Genomic DNA, 19,814 nt, shown 5'->3' on the forward strand with positions numbered 1-19,814 from the left:
GAGCCACCCAGGCGCCCCAAGTGGCGTATTTTAATTTGAAGCTGGATATTAGGTTGGTGTCAGCCTAGCTCATTCTGTTAGACTTTCTAGCTTCTTTTTTGTGGGCCCCGGAATCTTCATATTCATATGTGAAGTCTTCTGCTATTGATCTTTGTCCCAGATAAGTGGAATTTGTTCTCATTTTACAGATGAATGGACTGAAAAGAATCTTAACCAACTTAAAGGAATGTGAAGTGGTTTGCTTAAAGTTATTCCGTTTGACATCGGCAGGAACAGAGCTTCCTGAGTGCTAAAGTCTGGTCTTCAGTGCTTTACCCCGGACCTGAATTCCCCTGCTCTCTCCCTCTACGTGTTCACTCTTCAGGTTTACCTGTTTCTGTACCTGTTCTCTCCTCTTCCCCCTCCACCCTCGACTACAGATGCAGGAAATCAATATATTTTCTCTCAGACTCAAAAGAGGGAATGCTTTTTTCTGGTAAAGCAAAACATTTTTGTTTCTAAAGATGATTTGTCTGGACGCCTGGGTGGCTCAGTTGGTTTAGAGTCCAACTTGATTTCAGCTCAGGTCGTGATCTTACTGTCATGAAATCGAGTCCCGCATCAGGCTCCATGCTGAGCGTGGGACCTGCTTAAGATTCTCTCCCCTCCCTCCTCTCTGTTCCTCCCCCCAGCTCACACACGTATGCACTCTCTCTTAAAAGAAAAAGATGATTTGTGCTGGGAAGAATTTCTGGAACAAGCTGGATAATTAAAAAAATCTTGAGGTGTGAGGAAATGATTCTTTATGCATCCAGCAAATAGAACAGTTTGAAGATAAATTGTGGAAATCAAGCTTTGTGCATTTCCTAAAGTCTTTGGGGGGTGAGGGAACTTTCCCATCATATTTCTTGGGTGTCCACTTTTGGTTTATTCACCCCCCCCCATGCCCCCCACTGAAAGAGAACAGATATAGAACAAACGTAAAGTATTGCATCATCTAAAACTCAGGTACCTTGGAGCTGGTGTTTCAGTGTGGTTCTGTCTGGACATATTTTTATGGGGTTGGGGGAAGTTTGATGTTCGGCAAAATTTAAGTTAGGGTTTGCTGGCCGGGCCTTTGAGACCTGGGGGGGTGAATTTCAAAAAGGCATGAGAAGAAGGTGTTTTCCTCATTGGTTTTTTTTTCCCCCCTCTGCTTTCTGAGCTTTTCTTCTGTTTTGGAGCAATTAAGAAGTTCTCATTACCTTAACTTGGGTTTTCTCCAGAAAGCAAAGCTAGAAGGAAGGGCTGTGTGCAGGTAGTTTATTTCATGAACTATCCCAAGGAAAGAGAGAGAGAGAGAGAGAGAGAGAGAGAGAGAGAGAGAGAGAGAAGGGGGGGGTTGGGAATTGTGACCTGGAAAGAGGGAAAGCCAAGACAAGGTGCATCACTGAGCTGGTCACCACCTTGGGCAATGGGGACTCAGTTCACTGGGAATCATGTGAGGAGTCATGGAAAATGCACCTCAGGATTCCCTGCCTAAGAAATAGAAGAGGGGACCATTTTGTCCACTGATTCCCATGCTCCATGGGTCAAGGTTTGTTCTGTGGGCTTAACTTCCTCAAACTTCCAGGTTGTAAAATGTGAGTGACAAGATGTCCTGTGCTACCGTGTCAGAGGAGCCTCCTAGACAAAATGTGAGAGATGGTGGGTGCAGCTGAGGTCAAGTTGCAGCTGGCTGTACTTGTGTGCAGCAATTGCCACAGCAATGGCTTGAGAGGACCTGTAGGTGACCCAGACGTATCAGATGGCCATGGCTTCACCATGGTGTGGCTCTGGTGTGATAGGGTGGCCTTGAGATTTAGGGCAAAACGCAGTTCTTGGGCAGGTAGTAGGCCCTCTACAAGGTTGTGTTGAATTCCATCTGTTTCACTGATTTTTCTCTGAAGCTGTCCTGTAGACTACAGCTATAGAATGCCCTGTTTTTCTGCCATTGGCTTTAGACACAGGATGAAACGAGAACATGACTCGGTGCTCGGTAATCATTTTCTGCATTACCTGATGAATGAGTCGATGTCCCTTAGAAACCAACGCCATCCTCAAGAGGACAAGCCAAGAAAAGGGTTTGATTATAAAGGTTTGGGTATAGTTAAGGGAAGCCAGGAATATTGGAAAGCCTTACCACCATTAGCCTGCAGGAGTGAGAAGAGGGAACAGTTACTGAGCCTTGAGATTGGCAGTTGTGGCTGGACTAGAGGGTTGCAGGAGAGGAGCTGTGGTCTTCAGGAGAAGGATGTGTCTAATCCATAGAGACCCAGCAGGAAAGGAGCTAGAGGAATATCTACCCCAGTCTCATTCTTCTCTTGCCCTCTGATCTCCTACCAGTGCCTTCCACTGGCAGACCTCAAGTAGAAGGCAGGGGGATGGGGGCCCAAGACGAAGTCCATGCGGGTCTGCCTTCCTGGGCACAGAGCAGAGTGGAGAAGGGGAGGAGGTGGATCTGGAGTGGCAAGTGGGAGATATCCATAGGCTGGTGATCAGTGTATATTGGCAGTTTATGGTCCAGCTCTGTCTTATTGCATATTGGGTGTTATTCACACCCACTTGGAACTGGCTTGCTTTAGTACAAATAAGGAATCTTTAGACCTAAAAAATTGGCTAGCTCAGATCTAACTAAGGAGATGTGGCTTGGAGAGTGGCTAGATCACTGTGGGATTTTAATATATTCGGTTACTTGGAAAACATTTTTTAACAATGAGATTAGAGAGACATTTATTTACTATGTAAAAATTGTGTTGGCCCATGGACAAAGAATAGAAAGGGGAAGATGAGATTAAAGGCAAGTTCATGGTTTGTGGTGAAACTGGGGGAACTTTTCTCTCTTCTAATTTCCTTTGTTGCTATTTTAGTGCTGTTTTTGCAATAAATGAAACATAAAGACAAGCCACTAGTCACCTCGATGAGCTTGTTTAGGCTTCTGGACAACCACGCTGGCCATACCAAGCATCTTAGACGAGGAAGGTTTTAAACATGAAAATTTCTTGCCTGAGTCTTGGAAACTTAAACTGGGATCCATGTGAGGTTCATTTTAATAGAGCCCTCTAGGTTTTTAAGCATTTTTTCCCATAATTACTTCTGTTTTCTTTATAAGCAGTTTTATGGGGAGTGGAGGGGAGGTATTTTCCTTTACCCCTTCAAGTGGCTTCGTGCCCGGTTCCCAGGTCACTGTGGATGCACAGAGCGAGATCCAGTCTCTTACACAGCTTGGCATAAGTGGGACATACAGGGTTCTGAGGCCTGTCCCTTCTTTTGGGAGTCACAGGGAGAAGCGGTGTGATTATTGGGTATGGTGCATGGGGTTGCGGGGAGCCAGGGCTTTACAGAGCACTCTAGAGAGGGACACCTGGGTGACTCAGTTGGTTGTATCTGACTCTTGATTTCGGCTCAGGTTGTAATCTCACAGTTCATGAGTTCGAGCCCTGCACTGGGCTCTGTGCTGACAGTGGGAAGCCTGCTTGGGATTTTCTGCATCTCTCTGTCTCTCTGTCTCTCTCATTATTTCAAAAATAAATAAATAAACATTTAAAAAACAGCCCAGCAGCAGCTTCCCCTCTCACCTCTCCCTGACGGAGGGGGGCGGGGGTACTGCCCTGCTCGCCAGTCAAAGCTGGTGTCACTAATGTTTACCAGTGTACACAGACGGAGTGCCAGACACTGCCTCTGGCCCGTGACCTTGAGAACTGGAGACGGGCAGCTTCAGTGCTTCTCTTTCTCTTTTTTTGTTTTTACATTTATTTATTTTTGAGAGACAGAGTGAGACAAGCATGAGTGGGGGAGGGGCAGAGAGAGAAGGAGACACAGAATTCGAAGCAGGCTTCAGGCTCTGAGCAAGCATTCAGCACAGAGCCCGACATGGGGCTTGAACCCATGAACCAGGAGATTGGGACCTGAGCTGGAAGTTGGATGCTCAGCTGACCGAGCCACCCAGGCACCCTAATACTTCTCTTTTTAACTACAACTGCAAACCTGACTCTAATATCTTTGGACTGTCATGAGAATTTATCCTGAGAAAAATGTTTTAGTTGAAAGGTATTGTTTCTGATCTCATGGACTACGACCAGTTGACAGGTTATCTGAACTGAACTGGATCAGGGGCCTGGCTTCCAGATGTGAACTCGTAGTTTGGTTTTCCATTCTCCTCTCATCCCTATCTGCCCAAGAAAGTGTGTGTGTGTGTGTGTGTGTGTGTGTGTGTGTACGTACGTACGTTGAGGAGAAAGAAGTAGCTGGCTGGTTCCTGGCATGTATCTGATGGCTTCAGGTTGGAACTGCATCATCTAAAGAGAATTTTGCTTGAATGAAATAGAGATGCCGACTATTCTATCTGTGGCAAGATAATTTCCTGTCTTACCTCAGTGTGGACTTAATGGCAGAATTGACCAGCAGCTGATCATGGCCTCCAGATATATAGCAAAAGTAAAAACTTAAAAAGATGACCTGTACGGTTTCTTTGCCTCATCATGGTTGCTTGGTATTCTCTTCTAGGTAAGAAACCCACTTTGAGTTATCTGAGATGTCTTGAATGTATATTGTGCATTTGAGATGGAATCTGATAAGACAAAGGATAGGCGTATCCCCTGTGAGAAAAGAGTGAAGGCAAATCGAATCAAGAGGCCTGGGCTCAAGACCTAGAGTTTTTCATGGGTTCTGGAGACACACTCACAGTCTGTGGACAAGCCCCTTTTGCGTCCGTGCCTGATTTCCTGCCCTTTGTAAAACTGGAATTTTGTCTGTGTGTCTGCACTTCACGGAGAGGAGCATGTGTCACAGCGGAGATCTTCCCAGCTTTGGGGCTGGACAGCCTGGTTCCCAGCCTTACCGGAAGCCCTCCAGCCAAGAAAGGCAAGAGAATAGACTTTTCCCTGCTTCCTTTTCTTAATGTACAAAAGAGAATACTAATTGCTTACCCTGTCGGATTGTTGTGGTGCTTAAATGAAACAACATGTCTAGTTATCTTATCGCGAGGTTGTTCGTATTTAAATTATCTATCTTAAACTAGATCTTTTCATGCCTCACTCTTGTCTGACTTCCTGAGCCCTCAAATACCAAAAAAAAAAAAAAAAAAAAAAAAGAAAGAAAGAAAGAAAGAAAAAAAAAGGAAAAAAAAAGACAATACGGGAGAGAAGGTGCTATACCCCAATTAGAGGCTGATGATTAGGAAATCTACAGGACTCAACATCCCAGGGGGTGGGAGATGGACAGAGTCTGGCAAACGTCCCTTTGCCAGCACAGACAGACCGAGCTCTGAGCGGTCTTTAAGGAGCAACCTAAACCCTCACGTCAGAGGTGAAGTCCGATCTCCCAGAGGGTTTCAATCCACCTCCAGGCCGGAGTCACTGGACAAGTGATTCTCAGACCCTGCCTGTTCTCAGGCCCCGAGTCTCTGACCGAGAACTCTCTCTGGCTCTGTTTTGTAACTACAGCCGTGCTGCACACACGAGACCCCGTGCAAGAGCAAGGACAAGACCAAAACATTAGGAATTGTTTCAAAGGCAGAGGCAAATGTAAAACTAATATAAAAATAATAGCACTCTCCTGACCCCGTATCTTTGAGGTTTGTGGGGCCTCGGAGCTCTCTAACATATTGTTTCATGGTTTAATCCATTCTGCATTTCTCTGAGTTTAGTGATGCTGGGAAAGCAGGGCACAGGACTCTCGGAACAGAAACAAAGAACAGAAAAACAGGGAGTGCTTGGAACATCAAATTTTTAAAAATATTTTTTGTTTTCTTTTCAGAATGTGTCCCATCATATTCTTGAAAAAGAGATCCATACAGGAAGTTTTTTCAAAGAAATCAGTGTGTGTGTGTGTGTGTGTGTGTGTGTGTGTGTGTGTGAGTTTGTGTATGGTTGATCTCTACTCATTTATGTGCATCACGGATAGATTTTGCTTGTCACATTAGAATAATAAAGAAAATATTAGTAAAGAACAATAAGGGATTTAAGTGCTTTCTTCCCTCCCTCTCTCTTTCTTTGAAGACTTCTAAAATCAATTGGCAGGATAAAATTCAGGGATGTTAAAAAAAAAACCGAACATGCTTTAATAGTTGATGTTTAATAATTTGGAAATGAGATTTTTTTTTTTGTTGTAACTTTAAAATTCAATTTGTTGTGTTTATCAAGCACCTGCTAAGAGCCCAGAAAAAAATAAGTACACAACTCAGTTCTTTTTTTTAAAATTTTTATGAATGTTTATTTAGTTTTGAGAGAGAGAGAGGAGGAGGTACAGAGAGACAGACACAGAATCTGGAGTGTCTCCAGACTCTGAGCTGTCAGCACAGAGCCTGACGCAGGGCTTGAACTCACAAGCCTCAGATCATGACCTGAACCGAAGTCAGATGCTTAATCAACTGAGCCATCCAGGAGCCCCACAGCTCAGTTCTTATTTCTGAGAAGTTTATAGTCTTATTAGAGGTAGTTGGAGTCAGGGTTCCTGGACATGCAGGAAGTAGGGTTATGGTAACTCAAATGCATGTGTTCAAATGTTCAAGAAACGGAAGTGATGGGGGGGGGGGAGGTGACCACTGAGGGCTGGAAGGCTAGGAAAGCCAGAGGAGTTGGAGATGGGCCATAGGGGCTTTTCTTCTTCTTACAAAAGGGCTTCAATAAAGCAATTGTTTGTGGCCCCTTCCAACCTTGGCACTTACAATGAAGCAAAGGTTTTGTGCTACGCTTCCTTCATTCCCTGAGCAGAGGATGTAAGCACCTGGAAAGCCCTTGTCACTTTGCTCCAGGGGACAGCAGACCTAACTGATTTTCAGTGAGCACATGGTCAGGCCAGGTCTGCCAGAAGCAATGACCAGATCTCAGGCTTCCAAGCCTGGGCTGCTCTAGAACACCATAACTCTGTGACTCGGAGCTGTTGTTTATTCTCCCTGAATGCCAGAGTGGGGCTTTGGTGCTTCCTGGCCTGAGCCTGGTTGAATGGTAGTAGTTCTGAAGCTACAGTTTTAATTTGAGGTCCCTGGGATCCTTCCAGTCTTTCTGTTTAAATGTCATCATTCAGGGAGGTCTGTCTGGATTGCCCTCCCTACTGTGGTCACAACCTCTATTATTCTTCAGCACAGCATCCTGTTTATTTTGCTCAGGCACTAGTCACAAATGAATTATTCTGCTTATTAGTTTCAATGAGGAGAGTGGCCCCTCCATATTAAGACAGCGTTCTGTGTCAGTAGTTGTAGACTAAGAAAGGTTAAAGTCTTTTTTTTTTTTAGTTTATTTATTTATTTATTTTGAGAGAGAGAGAGTGAGGGAGGGACAGAGAGAGAGAGAGAGAATCCCAAGTAGGCTCTGCACCCGCAGTGCAGAGTCTGATGTGGGGCTTGAACTCACAACTGTGAGATCATGACCTGAGCCAAAACCAAGAGTCAGATGCCTAACAAAATGAGCCACCCAGGCACCCCAAGGTTAAAGTTCAATAGGGTTTTAACTCTTTTTTCAAATAGCCATCTGGAAGTTTATGGATGACCATAGGTCTGCATCCCTTCCCTTGCTGAGTATCACAAGGTTTTCTCTTTTCCCCCTGAGTGTCATCAGCCCAAGACCTTCCTCTGCAAGGTGCTCAGACCCCTCTGGAGTAATTTCAATGTGGCCAGACACTGGGAGTGGTGGGCCTGGTCTCTGGGTCATTGGCATTTGCGTCTATCCCTGCAATGCACTTCTGCATTGCCAAAAATGTATTTCAAGTTCTGAGTCTAGGGTAGCTTTCTTTCCCTTCCACATACATTTGGTATGGAATATTTGGCTACCTTCATGTCATACTATGAGTAGAAGGACCATATATGTTTTGCTCTTTCTTATATTTCCAGGTGTAGCCGAGTGTCTAACTCATACTAGGTTCCCAGTCAAGGTTGACCTTTGCTTCTTCCCATCCCCTCTAGCCACCTTTTACTTCTGACATGGCCTCCATCTCCCAGCACCTGTGTAGCCCATCTGGTCACCCAAACCTGCAGGATGACGAGGAGGGAGAGGTAGAACAATCACTTCTGGTTCTTCCACTAATTGGTAACAAGCTGTCTTCCGGGGGGCTTGAGGAAGGGGTGATGAATACAAAGAATCCCCAGAAACCACCCCCTACTCCCTATTCCCCTGTGTCCCTCACTCTCCAACTCAACTTTTCAATTCAGCCTGCTGGCTATTTGTTTTTCATCGGCCACTCCTCTCCTCTTGCAGTCTCTCTGCCCAGCTCCCTATGTGGGCCGTTCTTGTTCTTGGATGCTTGGATCGCTCTTTATCTCCTCGCCATCTGTGTAAGGGGATCCTGCCAAGATGATCAGATGTGAACTCAGCGCCAGAAACATTTTAATTAATTTATGGTGATAAAATGCGAAAAGAAAACCAATGAGGAAAGTCTGGGCCAAAGAAAATTAAACATAAGAGGAAACAAAGAAACTGGAGCCATGTGGCCTTGGAAGGAAGGGCCTGGTTGGCAAAGGAGCCAGCAAACACTCTCTCTCTTGCCCTCTGCACTTTTTAAATAACACCCAAGTGGAAAAGCCACGGAGGACCCAAGGACTAGAGGGGGCAAGGGAGAAAACTGAGTAGCTTGCTATTGGCCTTGGCTTCTGGATCAGGTTAACTGAACGTGGGTGTGTAGACGACAGAGAGCAAGACTGTAGGGTTGCAAACCCCTGTTGTGATAGGAGTGGTCAGTGTTTTGCAGGTAAGCAGGAGAGGGAAGTGTCTTAAGCTCTAGATCTGGAAAAATCTTCTGCAGATGCTTCACTATGTCAATATTTAATGTAAGGATGGCTTTCTTGTAGCCTGACAAACACTACTTGGATGGGATAATGCGTCTATTGGGAAGACACTAAAGAAAACTAGTATTGGCTAGCTTTTTCCCAGCCGAGACAAAAATAGGTTAGCAATACTGGCTACCAGGTCATTTGACTTATTTGCCAGGTGATTTGATTTCATTTTTCTTCCTTTCCCCTCTTTTTAATGTGAAACACCTAGGAAGTGCTGAATATGGACAAATTTTGCAGTGACTCTTTCCAACTGAAAATTGAAGACAAGAGAAAAAGGGGAAATACTTGTGAACCAGCACATAGGAATTCTATCAAAATAAGAAATTATTTTGTTTCTAATTTATTTGGATATTTTACTTTTATAGATATGATGGTCTTAATCCAACTGGTGTAATTCAAGGAAAAGAATACACTCTTAAAAGCAACTGGGAGAAGGAGATAGCCATGAAAGGAAAGATGGGACACATTAGATAAAGACAAGGAAAGAAATGAGACAAATTTCTCAGTGATATGAAGGAATCTAGAGCACATATTACCTATTTTTCCTAATGAAGAGGGAACTATATAAAACTGAGTAAATAAATTTATGTTGAACTTAGTAATGGATTGTTTATACAGCTGATTTAATAGAATAATAGAATTTCAGAGCTGTAAAGTGACTTCATACTATGGGTCTGAATCAGAACTGCCTAAAGAGGTTTTCTTTTTCTTTTTAAAATTTATATCATGGGACTTCATGCACCAGGGCTTATGGGGTGAGACATTGGCATGTACATGTGAAAACCCTGCATGAGATTCTGATGTGTAGTCCTATGCATTTATTCATTTATCCAATGCTTATTAAATATCCACTATGGGTCAGACACTATGGTAGGTGCTAGAATGCTATGGTCAGGAGAGAAAGACATGGTCTCTGCCCTCATGGAAGAATGATCTGTGGGTAATATACAACCCTTTCATTTTCAGTTAAAGACATTATTATCCTGACAGTTTAAGTGACTTCTGCTGGGTCACTCAATTAGTGGTGGTGAACTGGAATGGAAAATTAAACCTGGATCTCCCAATTTTTTATTTCCATGTTCTTTCCGTTAGCTACCCTTGCTGATTTTCTGACTATCTTTTATTTAGGTTAATATTAAAATGTTTGAGACTCTAGTTGTAGTAGAAAACAGAGAGATTTGGATCTTGGTTGAAATTCTTGCTCTCCTGCGTGTTAGCTTTATGACAGTGGCAGGTGTATAACCTCTAGCAACCTCCAACCCCCTCACCTATAAAATGGAATTGTACCTACCACACTGAGATGGAGGGAGTAGGTGTGACTATTCGACAAGTCAACATGAATGGAAAAATCTGTCCAGAGCCTACCACTTTGGGAGAACTCAATTATTGGAAGATCTGTCCAGTTCTATGCAGGAGGCCCCCAACCTTCCTGAGTGTTGCCACGGGTAGGATGCCTGGGAGCCAGCCTGAGAAGTGGCAGGGCGACCAAGGCTCCCTCACCCTCTGGAATGTGCCAAGTCAGTGTTGGGCCCATTGACATCAGAATTCTGCCATCCTAGCAACAGTGGTATGCTTAGGATTCCAGTGGTTGGTCTCTGGGGCTCATGATAAAGCGCTTGTGGTCTTTCCAGAGAAAATCAGACATTCAGAGTTGGCACAAAGAGAGTCTGAAATCATAGGGAGCTGTGAGCCCTAGAGATGGAGGCTGGAGCATGTTGGTAGTGACTTCGGAATCCCCCATAGAATGGCTTCTTGGTTTCCGCTGCAAACCTGTGAGCCTTGCCCCAGGGCATGCTGTGGTCACTTCTCAGGCTGCCTGCTGCTGACCAGCTCAGCAATCTTGACCATGGTCTGAGTCTTTGTATTTTTATTTTTTTCTCCACAGAACTCTTTCTATTTATTTAACTGTGTATGAGCATTCAGTCAATGCTCCACTGATTTGTTCTGTAGGTCATAGCCTGAGTCTTGAGTGAATTTTCCTTACAGGACAGAAGTAACTACCCAGTGATCTCCAGGTACCAGAACCAGATCATGACACAAAATTAGAATGGAAGATATGAGAAGAAATTGGTTGGGTCAAGGTGGATCCATATGTACCAACAGCAACAAAAATCAGATTCCTGTTGTATTTCCCAAAGCCTTTTTATTTTATACTTTTAAGTTTATATATTTATTTTTGAGATACAGAGAGAAGAGGAAGGACAGAGAGAGAGAAAGAGAGAACCCCAAGCAGGCTCTTTGGCATTTGCACAGAGCCTGATACAAGCCTTGATCCCAAGAATGCAGAGAAACTGAAATCAAGATGCTTAACCAACAGAGCCACCCAGGCGCTCCGCTCCCATCAAAGCCTTTGTAGATCTTTATTATTTATTATCACTCCTCCTGGGTATATGGCCAAGAGAAATGCATATATGCATTCACCGGAAGACACATAAAAGAAGGTCCATAGCAGCATTTTACATAACAGCCCCCAACTGGACACTACTCAAGTGTTCATCAACAGTAAGACAGAGAAACACATGGGGTATAATCACAGAATGGGAAGTACAGCAACACAAATGAGCAAGCTGTAACTACATGGAAGAACATGGTGGAGTCTCACAACAACATATTAGTGCAAGGGGCCAGATGCAGAAGACTACATACATAAACTAGCTCTTTTTATACATAATGTTCAAAACCAAGCAAAATTTATCTATGATGTTAGAACTTGGGACAGCAAGGGAAGAACCTAGGTGGCTCAGTCAGTTAAGCATCTGACTCTTGGTTTTGACTCATGATCTCATGGTTTGTGAGATGGACACCTGCCTTGGGCTTTGTGCTGATAGAGTGGAGCCCACTTGGGATTCTCTCTCTCTCTCTCTCTCTCTCTCTGTCCTTCCCTGCTTATGTTCTTTCTCTCTCCCTTAAAATAAATAACATGAAAAAAAAAAGTCATGACCGTGGCTACCTTTGGTGGAGGGCCCCTGACTGGAAGGACATGTAAAGTCAGTTTCTGGGGTACTGTGATGATGTGCTCTTTCTGGATTTGAGTGGTGGTTGTGTGTGAGTGAAAATTCACCCAACTGCATACTTATAAAATTTGTGCCTCAGTATCCGTACACTGAGTTTCAGTGAAAAGGTTATGAAAAAGAAAAATTTGTTTCTATCTCTGCACCATTATCATCACAGATAGCTACCTGGGCTGGAAATCAGCATTGTGATTTTTCTACCAGTAAAATACTAAGCTAATACCCAATGTTTTCTTATGTCTGGCACAGGGTAAGCACTTAAAAGTGTATATTGAATAAATGAAGAATGGGTCATAGCTTTTCTGGGGACAGGTAAGCTATTAAGTAACAGTGCCAGGGGATTAAGTAAGAGCACTTGAGGAAATGTCTATTATCAGAGATTTTCATTATGTAAACCACTGTGTTAGGCTTTCAGGAGGGGAATCTCACACCTCCCATGTGCCATCTGGCTTAAATTGGCATGTGCAGATGTATGGTACTCCTCTGTGGCAGCGGAGGGCAGCCCACGCTTAGGGTGACCTCCCGGTAAGGAGCGCTTCCTCTGTCCCACAGCACCCGGAGCCCTTCATTAGACCCAGTTCAGCTGGATCTTTGATGTCATATAATGCTACCCGATCATTTTCTCTTGGTCTTTGATGAGTAAAATGCGAGTGGGAGATATTTGACCTTGGGGCATTGCTTGTGGCAAGGCAGGAAATGCCTCATCTTGTTGGGGTACAAGAAGGGAAGTTAAAAGGTACCACAAAATGGTACACATGGATTGACTCTCAGGTCTGCCAAACATCTTCCCCAAAGTGTGATGGGGCATGAACACCGATTTGCAAAGGACACACTGGAGGTAGCAGCCACCCAGGTCACCCTAACCCCCGATCAGGTAGAATCTCCTTCATCCAGTATACCCTCTAGTCAAACTTTTTAGGAAGCCAGAGGTATCACGTTTTGAGAACTGGTTTAAGCCACAGAAAACGCTTGTGGAAGTCATTTTCCACCAGAAGACTGTGGGTGGTAAACATGCAAATATGCATTCACACACATAGACCCAGTCATGTCCATAAAGTCTGGGTTTTGCTTCCTTTTCAAAGGCTCGAAAAATATATTATGCAGCTTAAATCCAACACACACTGCAAAATCAAGAAATGTATGCCTTTTGAAACCGAGTTTCCAAAGATGTTATTCCTTTGTCTTTAAAGATAGCTGCCCCTTGAGGGGAAGAGCATGGGGTGTTGTATGGAAATCAATTTGACAATAAAGTATTAAAAAAAAAAAGATAGCTGCCCTTCTCTTGTCTCTGGTGGGACAAACCAGGAGGTCTCAGTTTTCAGAGGGCGACCCCAGAACTTTACATCATGTGGCATGGTCGTGAACTAATATTCTACTACAGGACTTTCAGAGATTTGCTTCTTTCTTGTTTTTTTTATTAAAATATTTTTTAGTATTTATTTTTAAGAGAGAGAGAGAGGGAGAGCGAGGAAGGGAGGGCAGAGAGAGGGAGACACAGAATCTGAAGCAGGCTCCAGGCTCTGAGCTGTCAGCACAGAGCCCAATGCGGGGCTCAAACTCACAAACCATGAGATCATGACCCGAGTCAAAGTCGGACGCTTAACCGACTGAGCCACCCAGGCGCCCCAGAGATTTGCTTCTTTCTAATGATGAAGTTCCTTAACCAGTTTGAATAACATGAGTATCTTTGTGTTGCCAAATGTCAAATAATGATGACATTTACACAGAGATGGAGTCAAAGGTTGAAGCCTGTCTTCCAAGGGTGGTCTGGTTCACAGGGTTTGGTGGAGCCCATCAAAGGGGACCAGACACCCAAAGTCTCAGGTGTCTCTTGGCCCCAGACATTAACCTTGGGGAAAAGACATCAGTAGGGTAACTATGGTAGCCTCTCCCTCTGCCAAGGGCAAGGGCCACCAAATAATAGAAGAGGGCAGATGCAGCTGCTGGGGAGAAGAGAGAAGAGGGCTGGGCAGCATAGGCTTCGGAAACACCGGAATATTCCAAAAGGAGTTGAAAGATAAACCAGCAAACGTACACTTAGCATTAAGCCCTGGGTTTTCTGCCAATAACTCTTCTCTTTCTGCTTCTAGTACTGCCATCCCTAGATCCATTTTGGGGGTGACAAAAAGCTTCCCTTTTACTCATTTGAGAGAGAACAAGAGAACAATATTGACTGATTGTAAAGATCCCTTCAGTTCTGGTCATGTGAACATGGGAAGGTCTGAGGTCATGTGTCCCACTTGGGCCTTTTTTTTTTTCTTCTCTGCTGTAGGGCAAGGATATTGGACTTTCTGATCTCGAAGGTCCCTTTTAGCATGAATGTTCTGTGTTCCATAGTATCTTCCAACAGCTTTCTAGGGAGGGGCTACCACCAGAAGCTTCAGTTAAAATCCAAATATGTTTCCTGTGAAGGATAACGTGGTAAGTAAGCCTCGTTAACATGAATACCTCAGGTCAAATGCGCTTGCCAAATATACTTGGTACTGGGATTCAGGACACAGGCTTGGTTCATTTATATTGGAAGAGAAGGGAGGAACATCCTGGAGAAAGGAGAGCTCACCAAGGAGCCCAGTGTTGCGTTCTATGAAGGGTGTTCTGCCTGCTATGTTACATGCAAGGTTACTTGAGGCAATTGGCAAGATTCAGTTTCAAAAAAAGTGGCAGGATTTCTTTACCTTCATAAGTGGCATCTGGAATCTGGAACCTTTCAGGATAACAGAAGGCAGCCAGACTTCGAAATGTCCCTCAATGATGCTTATCTCCTGGTATTCACATTCTTGGGTAATTTTTTCTCATTGAGTATGGGCTAGACCTAGAATCTTATACCTAATTCATGCAAGGGTGGGGATAGTCTATAACATATTTGTCATCAATACATGCATACTGAATAATTCTAATTTCACCAGTGAAAACCTATTTCTATCCAGCATGATCCTAGTAAACAGACCACTACTTTTCTTTAAAAATGAAAACTCATTTTTGACATTGAGTATGTTAAACTTGTGAGCCTTGGGGCGCCTGGGTGATCAATCAGTTAAGTGTCTGACTTCAGCTCAGGTCATGATCTCACAGTTTGTGAGTTTGAGCCCCGCGTTGGGCTCTGTGCTGACAGCTCAGAGCCTGGAGCTGTTTCGGGTTCTGTGTCTCCTTCTCTCTGTTCCTCCCCGACTCGTGCTCTGCCTCTTTCTCTCAAAAATAAATAATAAAACATTTAAAAAATAAATAAATAAACTTGTGAGCCTTATTAAGGTTGAATAAGAGGCATTTATAGTAGCTGCCTCTGGAATATGGGTTTCCTGAAGAAGACTCTAGCCAACTACCACAGGTCTGTGCATTCTTGAGTAGAATGCTTTCTTTTTTTGTGTTTTTGAACATTTATTCATTTTTGAGAGACAGAGTATGAGTGGGGGAGGGGCACAGAGAGAGGGAGACACAAAATCCAACACAGGCTCTAGGCTCTGAGCTGTCATCACAGAGCCTGATGCAGGGCTCAAACTCATGGACCATGAGATCATGACCTGAGCTGAATATACTTGATACTGGGATTCAGGACACAGGCTTGGTTCATTTATATTGGAAGAGAAGGGAGGAACATTCTGGAGCATGAGCTTAAGTTGGACACTTAACCAACTGAGCCACCCAGGTGCCCCTTTGAGTATAATGCTTTCTTAAGCCTGGGGTAGCTCAAGCCCCAGACTTATAGCTTAAACCAAATCATACACAATGTCCCTCTGCACATGCTGAAGTATCTAGAAGCAAATTATAGATCAGTGGTAAATAAGGGTAGGGTTGCCGAAGAGTTTTAATTTCTTGTTCATATTGATGACCAAACTGTTAGTCTCCTATTTTCCCTTTTCATGTATTTCTTTCTTGCTCTCTCATTCTCCATCTAGTGCCCTGGGGTCTTTCTGACACCTGATAGGAATCAAAGAGATGGTTCTCTGGCCAAGTGTTTCAGTTTCTTACCACTCCAAGCAGGGTTCTGATAAAGAGGTGAGCAGTGATGGGAGGGGTTATGGTGGTGGACTTGCTCTAACCACTTTTGGATCATCCAGGACTCTGGGTCCATGGCTGTGGGAGGTTGTGCAGGTGTAGCAGTCATGGCTCAGACTTGGTGGGTGTCCCAAGGCTCCACTGTGCTAAGCATTCGGCCGTCCGGCCTCCCTTTTTGTGGAAATACATTTGGACTGGGCTGCTTGGAATATCAGGAATGACCCGGCATTATGAGCCTGGGCTTCCCAGGCTCAAGATCTCATCAATGTTTTAAAAACATATAGCTCCTGGGGCTCCTGGGTGGCTCAGTCAGTTGAGTGTCTGACTTTTGATTTCGGCTCAGGTCATGATCTCATGGTTTGTGGGTTCAAGGCTCTATGCTGACTGTAGAACCTGCTTGGGATTCTCTCTGTCTCTCTCTCTCTCTTTCTCTTTCTCTCTCTCTCTCTCTGCCCTCTCCCCTGCTTTTGTGTGCTCTCTCAAATAAATATACTTAAAAAAATAAAAATATAAAAACATAACTCTCCCAGCCAAGTAGAACATTGGTACCTACATTCTAAGCACTGCTCTGTCCAACACCTTTTGAGATGCATTAGCCCATTTTGTATTAAAAATTTGCAGGCTTCCAGGTTTCTGAGGGCAGTTGGGTGACCCGAGGCAGCAAGCCTCCTTACTGGATGGAGATTTGGGCTTCAAGGCCCCAGGGAAGGTATATCCACCCCTTACAAAATATTCCTAAATTAGTAAATAATGGAAATGAAATAGATTAGATAAAGTTTTGCAAAATAAATAAAAATAAATTGACCATAAAGCTAATTCGTGCTTTCTGAATACAGTAAAACAAAATAATACAGTAAAATAAGTCAGTTTGTAATCCAAAGCACTTGTATATCAAAGTGAATTTCAAGAACCATTGGCTCAGTTGTGATCATGTGACATTTGGCATCATGTACTACTCGTATCACAAGACATCGCTCATTTATCAAGTTAAAATTTATTAGAAATATTTGCTCATCTTATAGAACATGTAACTTGCAATCCAAGGTTTTACTGTAATTTCTTTTTCCTTCTTTGAAGGAAGCAACTGGTAGTAGGCAATGGCTTAAACTTGGCTCCTCTAAGACTCCTCCACCTTATCTCCATGGGCTTCAACCATTCAGTAGTCTTGTGCCTTTGCTTATGACTACTCATTCCCTTTCATCAGCAGATCCGAGTTTTAACAGTAACCCCAAATCAATTGAGGAATGGACTTTCAGCACATGCACGCATAGGCCTGGTGGATATGGGTGACATAGGTGCCGAGCAGCGGTTCATGTACTCGTGAGAGAGTGCCAACACCCATTAAATATGATCTGTCCAATAAGTGGAAACAGCGAAGCCCTCTGGGAGTCCCCTGGCCTTTGGTCTCTAGGCTGGTGGGGACCGCTCCAATTGTGCCCACAGAAACACGTGCTCCTGCTGGCTCCTCCCCTCTGGGCTGAGTTTGCGCTGACCAAGCTCCAGTTGTGTTTTGCTTTCTAGCCCGCCTCGTGGGTGAGAAAGGCGCAGGTTTCTTTTGGGTGGGGAGGCACATTCCTTTCTTCCTGTGGGGAAGGTGGTATTTATGTTTCTCAGAAAAGAGGTTCCTGGAGAATAACAGATTGCTATATGCTTTGGCTGTTTGGGATAAAAAGAGAACAATTTAAGCAATCTATTTCTCCTCTGAAGTGCTGTCAGAAGGGTCAAGAGGGAGTACAACCTAGGAGAGCCCTTCTTCAGATTTAGTGTGTGAAGAAAGCAGCGGTGCTGAACTCTGCTTACAATCACCTTGGAGCTTTAAAAAAAAAACAACATCCATGCGGAGTTCCACCCCAGACCGATTAAGTCCGACTCTGGGCGGTGAGGCCTGAGTCTTGGTATTTTTTAAAAGCTCCCCAGGTGATTTTCATGTGTGGCCAAGGTTGAGAGCCACGGCAGTAGGGTATTGTATAGCTGATACTAAGAGTGTTAGGGAGATGGAATTGTGATTCCCCGACCTTAATGGAAATAATAAAATGCCTTCTCTGTGTGAGGCATTGTGCTGGGCACTTGCCTTACAGTATCCCATAATCTCCACAGCAACTGCAAGGTAGCTCATGTGTTGGTCTCTCCAAATTACCCAAGGGGAACTGAGGTTTAGAAAGATGAGCCGATTTGTACGAGGTAGAGCGAGAATTTGAGGTAAGATCTAGATGATTCCAGAGTCACTAAACTATGTGTTCTTGCAAAGGGGCCAATGAGGAGGAAGGGCCATAGGCTTTGGGAGCCGGCGGTGTGTGGGGGGAGGGGAGGTGTGTTTGTAAATGATGGTAATGGGCCAGTCAATAAAGAGAGGCAATTTCAGGATAGTTTAAGGACCAATTCCAAGTGTTCATCTGCTGGGCAGCTTTCATTGGCCCTTCCCACATTTCCTGCTGCTGTTATTTTCCTTTTCCCCTCCCATTCATTCTTGCTTCTTCTGGCTTTCCAGAAGGTAGGCTGGGCCAGAATATAGTACATGTCAAAAACAGAATTCATTGTCTTTCTGTCCAAACTAGTTTCTTCTCCTGTGAGCTGTGCTCTGCAGAGGGGCACCTCTGTCTCACTGAGCCCTCTAGCCTGAAAACCAACACTGGCCCTCCACCCTCTCTGCACCCTTATTTCCTCCGTGTCGATGACAGAGCTCAGCCTCGAGCCAGCTCCCAATCGTGTGACATCTTCCTCTCTGCTCCCTGTTGCCATTGGACTGGCCACTGAATGATCCTTCTCTTTTTCTTCCTCCATCCTTTGATAATGTCACCATAGTATGACATGCTACTTACTGAAAAACAGGAATAAGACACAGTGAAAACTTCTCTGAGTGTGACTTTTCATACAGCTTTGACTTTTGAAAGCATTTTCTGCAAATTCAAACAATGAAATAAAATTGGCAATGATGGAAGGTAAGAAAGCATCCTGAAACTGGAGGCAAACAAAAGAAAAATGAACCTAGATATATTTCATATGAATAACATTACCATAATGAAGGGGGAAAGTAACTGAATAAAGTAATTTATGAACATAGTATGACTATATACACATGGTCTTGGACAGGCTTTGTAGATGGGGAGAACAAAAAGTCCTGAACTCTTTGTTGTAGGTTTCCTTTTGGAAGAAGTCCTTCTGAAGCTCTTTTAGCTGTATTACAGGATTGAGTGTAGAGTAAATTACTTCATGTTGATGGGAACAAGGGTTGTCACTGTGGAAGAAGGAGTACAAAGTGGAATTGGGATTCAAGAAGGAACTCCCTGGGGATTGGAATTAGAGGCATTGGTGTGGATTTAGACGTGTGTATTGTGTATGGATACATTTCTATGTATAGTTCCCAGCTTTGTCCACTAAAAAGACCAAGAGGCAATGATACCTCAGTAGCAATGAGCATATTTAGTGCTCAGATCTTGTCGTCTACTGACGTTGCCATGAAAGGAACTAGCGCTCCTTGGAGAAATGGATGATTCCAGGGCTGAAGCAGAGCAGTATAAGATAAACCTGGAATATCTTGTTATGTTAGAAAGTGAGAAAGTATTAAAAAAGAAACCAACAACAAACAGCTGATGAGATATATCACTAGAACACAGGAGCCAATTTGAAGGGATTCCTTGTGGTCAAATCAGAGATAATTTGAACACTAAAAGTAAAGACAATAATGAACTGTAAAATGCTAAAGAAATTCTGATCACACAGAGATGAATAAAGAAATGCCTGGAGGAGAAGGGAGGGCTCTTGCTTATAATGGAGTGCCAAGTACCTATGGGTAAATGTGAAAAGGCACTAATGTTGAAAGTCATCATTTTGCACCCATCATACTAAAATTGCTTCAGGTAAAAATCATTAATAGAGGCTCAATCTAAGACAGAAACTTTGATTAAGAACAGGATATTTATGTGATCTTAAAGTGTCTCCCCTCAAATTGCTTATTAATAGCAAAATAAGAAATAATAATTATACATAGAATGGAAAAATTGAACATACTTTGGCTGGAGATCAAAATTAGTATCACAAATGAGGGA

At 43.6% G+C, this 19,814-nt stretch overlaps 1 long non-coding RNA gene across 1 annotated transcript in view; it reads left to right on the forward strand.

The window, feature by feature from the left end:
* Window positions 1-6,229, forward strand: part of LOC115301593 — a 50,134-nt gene extending 43,905 nt beyond the window's left edge. Inside the window, exon 3 of the long non-coding RNA XR_003913188.1 lies at window positions 5,755-6,229. This is a non-coding gene — a long non-coding RNA (uncharacterized LOC115301593). The remainder of the gene's footprint in view (window positions 1-5,754) is intronic.
* Window positions 6,230-19,814: the final 13,585 nt, after the last annotated feature.

The sequence above is a fragment of the Suricata suricatta genome, chromosome 9, assembly GCF_006229205.1.
Source record: "Suricata suricatta isolate VVHF042 chromosome 9, meerkat_22Aug2017_6uvM2_HiC, whole genome shotgun sequence".
Classification (NCBI taxonomy): domain Eukaryota; kingdom Metazoa; phylum Chordata; class Mammalia; order Carnivora; family Herpestidae; genus Suricata; species Suricata suricatta.